Below are 11,354 nucleotides of genomic sequence, written 5' to 3'. Positions count from 1 at the left end.
AAGTTTAATATCAGATATTCAGAAATGCATCAACGGGTATTAAAAAAAAAAACACCAAAAACCTTTGTTGAAATTGAAATTGAAACAGGAGGCATGGATTTGGGCCATTGGTTTAAGTTCAGTTTGAAATCACTGGAGAGCTCTCAGCCAGGGACAGTGAAGGGGGTGAAAGGCCTGGCCCCCAGGGAAGAGTGTGCCGTGCCTGATGTCGCCTACAAAGCTCCACACCTGGAATGTGAGCAATACTCACATGCAGACCCAGCATCTCTGTGCAGACCTGGAAGCAGCATGCCACAGGCTGGACATAACTGGAGAATCAGAGTCTGCCACCTGACAGGGGCTGCAGAACAAGCTTGCTGGCCCAGAGCACCTCATTCCACTACACTGAAGAGTGAGGGGTTCTGGCTATGGTTGAATCTAATCTGAGTGGAGAGAAAACAGAGCAGAGCCAACAAATAAAATAACTTGCTGGCAAACCAATGAGATCCTGGGAATCTAGAAGTATAAAACGATCTCTCAGAAATGGAGCCCAATAAGGGAGTTTCCAGCAGTAGAGAAAAACAGATGCCCCAAACCTCATCTGGGCAATACCAGGTCCTGAGCCCTGGACCCATTTATTCACTCGACACATTTTAATTGAGCACTGATTATGTGCTTGACTGTAGGCACTAGGGACACAACAGGGAATCAGAGAGACAAAGTTCCTTCTCTTGGGAATTCACATTCAAAACTGGTCCAAAGGAGACAGTTCCCAATTTTGCATGCATCACAGAGTGAAACACAGTAGCCCTCTCCTCAGTTGGCCTCTCAACCTCTGGAGGTGAGTGGACACTGTATTTAATAAACACAGAGAAGACACTCAGCCTAGGCAAAATATTGAGGCACAGAGATAGGGACTTTGGTGGTGACAAAAAGAAAGGACATTAAATATTTGCCAGCTTCCACATCAAAAAACAACAGCTGGAAAGAAGAGGGGATAAATCGTGAATACCAAGGGGACAAAGTTATTGCACAAGCAGGCCTCTCTCCTCATGCCCCTCCCCCTCTCCACAGCCCCGCGAATAAACCTCTTCTCACAGGTGCTCCTTTCATCCCGTGAATATTACCTGTTTCATCCTCTAATGGAGATTTCATCACTTATAAGCTTCCCTGTAACAGGATAATCAGACACAAAATTTTCATCAATGTTTATAAAAAACAATAGCATTTTGTGATCATTTTAATTCGTATTTTTAAAAGATTTGTCCCATTTTTAAATGTGGTGTTTCAGAAGCAATGCATCTCTAATGTGATAATAAAATGCAGTGTAAAAATACTACATAGTTTATGTAATTGCAATTTGCAAAATCCTGTTCAATCACTGCCCATTCAGTGTTCACAAGCTTCCCCATTGTTGGCCTCATCATCACCACTCCATGAAGTATTATTCACAGCTAGGCTAATTTCCCTTTGCCACCCCAGCTAAGGTGGATCACTCCCTCCCTGAAACTACTCTGGAGCTTAGAGTAAATACCACAGTCGTTAAGATACTGACGCAATGGCCCTCAGATGTACTTTAATTTGAAAACTATGTCCTCACAGCCTCTATAGACTCCCTGTCTCTTTCTCTGATTTTGCCCCTCACGTCTTTGGTCCATTGTGCCTCTATCACTTTATAGCTCCCCACCACCATACCAGTTGCTATCTGGGGAAGCAGGATTCAAACTCAGGAATGTCTGAGGCCAAAATGAATGCTCTGAACAAGCCAATTGACCCACACTCCACTTTGCCTTAGATCCCCCAGGGTGCCTCTCCTCTCCGGCATTGTCTCTTCCTCCTGGTGAGGACACCTGGGTTCTATTGGCCCCTGTCAGTATCACCATGTAGGCTGGCTGCCCACAGACAGATCAAGGATTTATACCTCTGCTCCCACTACTTGTACAAATGACATTGTCAAAGGCCAGTGATCTCATCTCACCTCTCATCCCCAAATGACAGCATGTGGCAACATCTAGACACATTTTCTCCATCAGAGTCACTCCAAGTAAAAGGGGTTTGACTCCCAAAGGGTCTGACCTTGAGCCCAAGGACATTCCGCACCCCTGTATTCCTGTATACTTGCCACATGGGATCATATTTTCTTATTTGTCTGACTGCCCCACTGCACTGTGAGCTACTCAAGAACAGAGAACAAACCTTATTCATTTCTAACTCTCCCATGTATAGCAAAATGCCTGGTGTGCCATATCAGTGCAACACATCCCATATGAATAGCTGAATAAATGGATGAGTGAATTAATGAATGAATGAGTGAATGAATGAAAAATTAAAATGACAGGCCTGTAGGAAGGCTGAGTCACAGGAATTTCAAGAGTCCAGTGACTTCCCTCACAAGAAAACTCTTAGCATCTGCCCTAGAAGATAAAGAGGGCCTAGTGATAGAGATTACAGCTGTTTAGCTCAACATATTCCAAAGAAAGAAAAGAAAGAAGGAATGACAGCATGGGGAAAAAGATAGGGAAAGGGGAAGGGAAGGGGAAGGAATAAAGAGGGAGGGGGCAGGGAGGGAAGGAGAAAGGCAGGAGGGCAGGAATGAAGAAGGGAAGGAATGAGGGGAGGAAGGACAAAAAGAAAAATGAGAGATGGTAGGCCTACAGAAAATTTAGAGGACAGGTACTTGGACAGCTTGGGGCTTCCCGGATCCTTTCCATCAGCAAGGCTCTCTTCCCATTCCCTTTTACTCCCAACCACCACAACGTTGAGGGCTTCACATCTCCCTGTGGTACCTGTGTCTCTACCGGGGACCCGAAGATAATATTGAGAACCCAGATGGTCTCGGCTGCTTGCCATGGTCATGCTAATGGTTTGGGGATGGGAAGATCCTAAATGAAAAGAAGCTGTGTTCTGCAGGGAATGAAGAAGATTTTTTTTGTTTTTTGATTGTCATTTACACATATTTTATACAGCCTGATTAAAATGCACCTCAAAGAGCCAAACCTGAGCCACTATACCGCCTGTTCCCATCATTCCCATGGGCACTACTATGTCATGAAATTATGCAGATTTATCCAGCCAGGCCCGGTTCTCCTGTCACCTGACCTTGCAGGACCTTAGACAGCCAGAGATCTAAGGGTGGCACTCCTGATAGAGATGATCCTCAGAGAGCTGACCTCTACTCTGGGCAAGTGGCAGGGATGTGGTCCTCCAGCCAAGCCTCTGTAATCACAGGACACCTGCTCAGCCTCAAACCCGTGGAGCTCTTGCTCTGATGGCAAATGGAGGGGCCAAAAAGTGGGAGTTCCACATGGAGAGCAAGAAAGGTTGATGGGCGCCATCACTAAGACAAGTATGGAGCCTCCCAAGCCAGGCATCAGGGGTGGGGCTGTGGAGAGGCCCATAAGCAGACATCTGCTGCATTCCATAAGACAGAAGAAGGGACCCCCCCGCACTACAGCTCTGGGGTGTTTTGAAACTTTAGAACTTACTCCCTCTATTGATGTATCCCAAAGACTAGAGATTTTACTCCTAAGAGCAAAAGTGGCCACCCAGCTTTGTTCAGCTTCACAGCCTAGGTACCATGTAAAAGTACTTGGTCCATCTTTCTTAAGTGCCTTTTTACGGCCAGAGTCTACTGAAGAAACCCTAAACAATGTGAGTAAAATGACCAGGCAGAAGTAATTCTGGGGATGATTCTGAAAATACCTCCTAGCCAGAGTCAGGGACCATGTGCTGGAGGCAGGAAAAGGCTGCTGAAGATATCAAAATCTGCACCCACTCTCTTCCCATCCACACTTAGAGCCACCCTCTTGCCTACAGCCCAGTGCATTTATGCTCCTACAGGCATCGCTATGTACTTAAGGAGGCAAACTCTTAGGCAGAATAAGAAGAGAAAAATTATACCCGGCCGGGCATGGTGGCTTACGCCTGTAATCCCAGCACTTTGGGAGGCTGAGGAGGGCGGATCATGAGGCTAAGAGATCAAGACCATCCTGGCCAACATGGTGAAACCCCGTCTCTACTAAAAATACAAAAATTAGCTGGGCGTGGTGGTGTACGCCTGTAGTCCCAGCTACTCGGGAGGCTGAGGCAGGAGAATTGCTTGAACCCGGGAGGCGGAGGTTGCAGTGAGCTGAGATCGCACCACTGCACACCAGCCTGGCATCTGGCAACGGAGTGAGACTGTCTCAAAAAAAAAATTACACCCACTAATAATGAACATAATTTAATTTTCTTTGAAAATTATAATTTTAATATGGATAAAGTTTGGGTATAGTCTTGATTGTGATTTATCTTGAAAAATATCTAGCAATGTATATTTATTTTAATATTAGAGATTAATTGAATGACAAATTCATTTAAAATTTAAATGAAATTAACAGGGAACTAGCATTCAGTTTGCATCAATTCTCCATACCCAAAGCATAGACACCATCAGGTCAGTTCATTACATGACAGGGACCCAGCACTAACTTCTACCTCATAAGCCGCAACACGTACAGCAGAGTCATCTTCATCTGGCCCATCCATTATCATGCATGTTTGCAGAACTTCATTTCGAGTCCAAGCAGATGGATGACTCCTCCCTCGGTGTTTTCACAGTCTTCAAATAAAGAGTACACATTCCGTGGATTTTGATGGAAGATCAATGTGTTAATTTTGACTCTGGTCACTCCACCTGTTGTACTTTCCTTCTCTTCATTTGCCCTTCAGTCGGGTACTCATTTGGCTCCCCTCCTCTCCTGCCCGGGGGCTCTTTCAGGGACCCTTAGCTCCCCTGACTTTACGTTTCCTCTGTTTTACACACAGCCCATACTGAATGGCCAGTGTCCTTAGCTCAGTCACCACCCCAACAGCAATTCACTACCTCAACAACACCACATCTTGGTGTTTGGTTTTCCTAAGGGAACATTCCAGAAAAAAGTAGATGAACAAAGACCTGCAGACTTTTTGCATAGTGACTTACATTATAGCAATTTTCTCATTGAAATAGGCTCCCTATTTACTTGTTTGCCTGTGCACTTAGACAGTTAATTTTTATAGGTCAGGTGACATGTCATATTGTACCTTTCACCACAAAGCACAGGGCACAGCCTCTGTTAAGGACACATGTAGGGCTGTGTGGAAGATGCACAAGTGAGGAACTAGGTTCTCTGTGGTCAAACATGCCATCCTGTTCCTGGGAAGGTGGATAAGTCCTGGAGCTAGGCTGGGGTGCTTAGTGCTGTTGCCTGCCCCAGCAACCCACTCATGCTGCCCCTCACAATCTAGGAGCTCCTGTCCTGGGCTCACCAGACCATGGACTTCTTCTGAATCAGGTTTCTCTTGTTGCCATGAAATCAGATAGATGTCTAGCTAGAGACAGGAACTGAGCTGGAAGACCTAGGAAAACAAGCCCGGGCTTCCATCAGGAGAGAAGGAGAAAGAGGGTCTGGGATGGAGGCAGCAGGAAGAGTGTGGGGTTAATGGGCACCCTACCAGGATGTTTCAGGTGTCCCGTGACCGTGAAGATCATGGGTCTTCAGCACACCCTCATCTTCTTCCTGCATATGTTCTGAGAGATGTACTGATCTCACCACACATCATGTGGCAATACAGCTGCTTCTTGTAAGTGGAGGGGCTCCATCATTGGGGCTGTGTGAGTGGGTATCGGTTGTGTGTGCTGGTGTGGGTTGGTTAGGTCGGCCCAACTTCAGGCCATGAGGGAAGTAGTCAGCTTTCAGCAGAGTTGTAATGGGTTAGCTAGTTTCCCAGTTCCCAAGATTCTATGTGGCCCCCTGGACAGTGTGTGTGAGTCCTAAAGGGGTTGGATCAGGGTCAGGCTAGCCCAGAGTTCAGATGCTGGCTGTGATGGGAAGGGCTGGGCTGGTCGCTAGGTCAAACTCTTAGGCAGTGGCAGACAGGTGATGAGAGTCATAGGAAGTACTATAGGCCTATAAGGGTTCCATTTTTAGGAGGGCTCTGGGCTGTAGCAAGACTGCAAGCTGGTCTTCCTTCCCAGATGGTGTCTGCTGTTATGTCTCAACATCCTGTTCTACATGTTTAATTATTTTTCTGGATTAAACAATAGACTCAGTGGTTAGACCATCAAATCTACTACTGCAGCAGAACTTTTCAGCTGCTGTCTTCCTTTCTTGAAGACACCTCTAACATCTATAATTTCACATCATGAGTCCTCCCCTTTCCATTGATCTCTGTTATAGGAGAGGAACCAGCTCCCTTCCTATACAAGATAAGGGTGAAACATAGTACTATCTTCTAGGACAATAACTCACCTATCTAAATAATTCCTATAAAAACTCAACATTCCAAATATACAGCTGGATCAGAGACATAGTTTCTTAACAAGTCTTGCAGAGATTTTCAGCAGCTTATCCTAGGGTAACTTTAGTATACAGGGAAAAGAGGCATCTATTATTTTTATCTTTCAACTCCAGCTAACACCCTGATACAAGAAGAAAATTTGAGTCCGACATCCTTTTATACACTGGGTCCAACCAGAGCTTTCTCAGGAGACTAGAGACGTATAAACATCTCAAAATACTACCTAATCTGAGGGGAAAACTCAAATCCGTGTAAGAAACTTAGGCATGTTGAAGGTATGTGTCGCTTTCTGACTACCACGTCCCATTTTCCTTAAAAATGACTCAGCTGCTTGCCATGGAAAATGACTGTCACAGCCATGGCAGGGACAGAACGGAGAAGGAACGGTGAGTTGTAAGCAAAGGGATAAGAATTCTACTTGTTGACTCACCCTTGATTGCCGATGTGGAATGTCCAAAATGCACTCCAAGGGGGTAAATCTGAGGTCCGGCAGTGCCTGTTCCTGTGGTACCAATTGGAATGACTAAGTCAAGAAATTCTTCCCGGTTTCATCCATTGATATTTCCCACTGATGGTAAAGTGTTGAAATGAGAGTAAAGCAGGAATCATAAGCTAAACCTATGCCAGGATATTCCTAAAATAAAACTGAAAAATCTAAGAGACATCCTAGTATTCTGTTTCTATCTACGTACCTCCGCAGGTTCCAGCTGCTGCCAGGACCACTCCTTCAACTAATCCATGTGGTACCTTTGAGTGAATCAAGAGTGCACACAGACTTGAGCTTACACACAGGTAGGCCAGCAACATTCAAGCTGGATTTCAGTCCCCACTTTCCCCATAGGCCAGATACTTTTATGTAGTGACCAACCTACCCCACAAGATGGGTTCGGAGGTTGCTGCTGGTGTTGGCCCTGAGGCTTGCAGAGGAGCAATACTGGGAGAAACAAAGGGTGGGAGACTGTCCCAGTCTAACGTGCCCACCAACTTCCTCTCCTCCACTGTGGAAGCTGAGACCTAGGGTATTCTGTGAAGGGACCTAAATGGCCCCAAGAAAGTTCATTCTGTTTGTCTGCAGGGCTCTCCATCCCTCACATTCAGCCAGCCTGCAAGCCCTAAGGAGTCAGTGAGTCAGCCTCCAGGACCAAACATCTCCTCCATCCTCTTGGTCCCCAGGGTCCATAGCCTTGCTGAGGTCCTTCACATCACTTCCCAGATAAAGCCCATAGCCTGCACTTTGCTGTTGGCCCTAATGGTAGATAACGCTTCCAGAAGCTCAAGTCAAGATAACGCTTCCAGAAGCTCAAGTCAAATCACTCATCAAAAACCTACAATGAGACTTATATCCAAAAGACAGGCGATACAAATGCTGACAAAGATGTAGAGAAGAGAGAATCCTCGTACACTGTTCACGGGAATGTAAATTAGCACAACCACTATGGAGAACAGTTTGCAGTTTCCTCATAAAACTGAAAACAGAGCTACTATATGATGCAGCAATCCCACTGCTGGGTATATACCCAAAAGAAAGAAAATCAGTATACTGAAGAGATATCTGCATTCCAATGTTTGTTGTAGCACTGTTCACAATAGCCAAAATTTGGAAACAACCTGTGTTCATCAACAGATGAATGAAAAAATAAAATGTGGTGCATATACACAATGGAATACTGCTCAGCCATAAAAAAGAATGAGATCCTGTCACTTGCAATAACGTGGATGGAACTGGAAATCACTATGTTTAGTGAAACAGAAAGACAACATTGTATGTTCCCGCTTATTTGTGGGATCTAAAAGTCAAAACAATTGAACTCCTGGAGATAGAGAGTAGATACTAGTGGCTGGGAAGGGTAGTGGGGGGATGGAAGGTGAGGTGAGGAGGGTTAATGGGTATAACAAAACGGTCAGAAAGAATGAATATGACCTACTATTGATAGCACAACAGGGTGGCTATAGTCAATAATAATCTGATTGTACATTTTAAAATAACTAAAAGAGGATAATTGGATTGTTTGTAACACAAAGGATAAATGCTTGAGGTGATGGATTCCCCCATTTTTCATGATGTGATTATTATGTGTTGCATGCCTGTATCAAAACATCTCATGTACCCCACAAATATATATGCTTACTATAAATCCACAAAAATTAAAAAGTAAAAATAAAACTGTCCAATGAGACTTCAATAAATGAAAACAGCCTCAGCATGTTTCATACACAGAAAAGAGGACAGTATAGAGAACACGGTGAGGAACAAAAGAGCAAGGCAGAAGAGGGAGGCAGGCACAGCTCCTGTGTCTGGCTGCATGTGCCTGGTGTGAAACGGCCCCTGGACCTGGGGAATGTCTATCCATCCTGCTGGACACAGATGTCAACTCCTCCTCTTTCTCGCAGGTGCTCCACACCTTCTTTCCCCATCCTCATCACCCAGGCTGGAATCAGCTCCCACTGTCTCACCTGTAATTGTCAGCTCATTTACCTGCTCCTCCTCTAGAAAGCAGCCTGAGGCTTTCCTTGAATGATGTTTCTTTCTGTTCGCCACTCATATGTCTGTACAGACCCTGCATTGCCCACCCCCACTCTAACTTGCACTTAGGATGCTGAGCTCCCTGGTCTAATAGGACCAGAGCAGCATGGGTGGGCTTGGTGGGCCCCAAGCCACCCAAGTGGACCCACACTGACCCCAAAGCACAGCGTAGGGGCTGCTCTGCAGCACAGCATGCAAAAGAAAAAAAGGCAGACCTGGGTCAAAAATCGTAATCAAAATCAGGAGCGTAGATGAGGATAAAGGAAGGACAGAGCCACAATGCCACTGCAGCCACATCCACCAGTCTCAAGGGCACCCTTCAGGACACCAAAAGTAACCAGAGCCATCTAGCAGCCATCTGTGCTCCTCAGCTTCTCCCTAGGGTAGCTTCCAAATCAGTGGGGAGCTGCACCAGTTGACTATGGAATTTGAAGCTCCAGGGGGAAAAATCATTCTAACAAAGTTTTGAAAGGAAGCGGAAAACAAGGTAAATGCGTTTATAGCGTGCATTCAACATTAATATTAATTCTTATTATCTGTGCTGCATAATCCCCATACAATACATAAGGAAAAGATCCTAACATATTAAGAAATAGCTAATTATTTTCCAAATTTTGAAGAATTGGAATGGACAAAAGCAATTTAGAAAAAGAACTATAAATGATCCATAATCATAAAAACAGGTTCAAGTTCTTTACTAAACAACAATAAAAAAATTCTCACCTATTGAATCAGCTCTTTTTGTAATTACCAGCTTCTTGGCACTTGAGGCGTAACAAGTAAATGCATGAAAAGCAGTGGTAGTGACCCATCCACCAGTGTGTCCAAAAACCTTAAAAAGAACTCATTCAATTTGATGGAGTCTAACTAATTCTAAGACAATGCCTCTAGTCAACTCATTAGAAATACAGTATTTTTCTTTAAAAATGTGTGTTATTCTTCACAAAGATGAGAACAGTAGACATTGGGGACAACTAGAAGGAGGACCTGGGGTGAAAAAGTATCAGATATGCTCACTATCTGGGGATGGGACCATCCATACACCCAACCCTGGCAAAATGCAACTTACGCATGTAACAAACATGCACATGTACTCCCTAAACCTAAAATAAAAGTCAGGGGAAAAAAGTGTGTCATTCTTTAGCAGATCAATGAAGTAGAATTGCCTCAATACTCAACACAAAGGCAATAGTTAATGAAAGCATTGTGCATTCCTAAAATGGGTAAAATACTGTTCAGTCATTACAGCCACTTTTAAAAGTGAACAAACTGTCATCATGTGATGTGAAAAAGCAGCATTTACAGAATGTAAGGTGTATCTCCTTTGTGTGTACACACACACCTGTTTCAAGGTTTTCAAAAATTTAAAGAATGTACATTACTGTAATTATCAGAAAATAATTTTATTTTTGAAAGAAAGTAACTCAGAAGGATGAGATTTCCTAACAATTAGGGATCCTGATGTTGTCTAGCACAGAGAAAGAAAGGGCTTCAAGCTTCAGCCCTGGACATGTCTCTGATTTTAAAACTTTTTTTTTTCAGAAGAAAGGGATGTCCCTGCTCTTTCCTGGTCACCTCAAGTCAGTGACTGCCTCTCCTGACCACTGATGTGCGAGAAAAGGACAACACTTTACCCAGAAAAAAAGAGGACGAGGGCTGTTGCTCAGGTGCACAGTCTCTCTGGGTGCTGCCCCAAACATGCGAGGAGGACTTGTGGGCTCCCCAAACCCATGGCAGCTCTGCCTGGAGGCCCCTGCTCTGCTGGCAACAAATTAAGGCTGCCCTGCCTGCCCTAATCTCAAAGTTGATTTTTCTGGTCTCACCCACATGCAGCAACACTTTCACCACCTCCTACTGGCATTTTACCACTTTCACTGTTGTTATTGGTGTTTTTGTTGTTCATTTGCTTCTTTGTAAAGTGTCCTCATAGTCTAGGGCAAATACCAGAGGTTAATTCTTTCATGCCAGGGAAATCGAGGATGCGAACACCCAAGAAGTGAGTTTAAGAGTGGAGGCTAATAAGCGAAAGAAAGAGTAAAGAAAATAGCTCTCTCTCCCGCAGAGAGAAGGGGGGCCCAAGTGGGTCTTCGGGTTTCCTGGTGAAATGCACAGGGTTTTATAGACAAGCTTCAGGAGGCAGTGTCTGATTAACATAGGGCCTGAGAGATCAGTTGGACCAGGTGTGCTGTTTGCATAGAGTGTGAAAAAGTGGGCCATCCCACCCAATTATTTTATTATGCAGATGGGGTCTCCACCTGGCTGGACCATGTTGCCTGCCTTTTTACTGCCCACATAGTGACAAAGAAAAGAGATAAGGGATCCTCTATGTTGAACATGCCCGGCCCCCGGGTGGCCTTTTTTTCTATCAGCACAGCTGCCTGCATCTACCTATGCAAGCTCCCAGCTTGCTTATTTGTGTCTACAGCCAAGTTTTACAGGCTGATCTTTGTTAGAAAAGAAATTACTTGGGGGCTGCTTTTTGTTAAAAAGGGAAGCCTTACCAATGACTCTCTTATTCTCACTGTCTAAA

The sequence above is a fragment of the Cebus imitator genome, unplaced genomic scaffold, assembly GCF_001604975.1.
Source record: "Cebus imitator isolate Cc_AM_T3 unplaced genomic scaffold, Cebus_imitator-1.0 Scaffold801, whole genome shotgun sequence".
Taxonomy (NCBI): domain Eukaryota; kingdom Metazoa; phylum Chordata; class Mammalia; order Primates; family Cebidae; genus Cebus; species Cebus imitator.
This window is presented reverse-complemented; position numbering follows the sequence as displayed.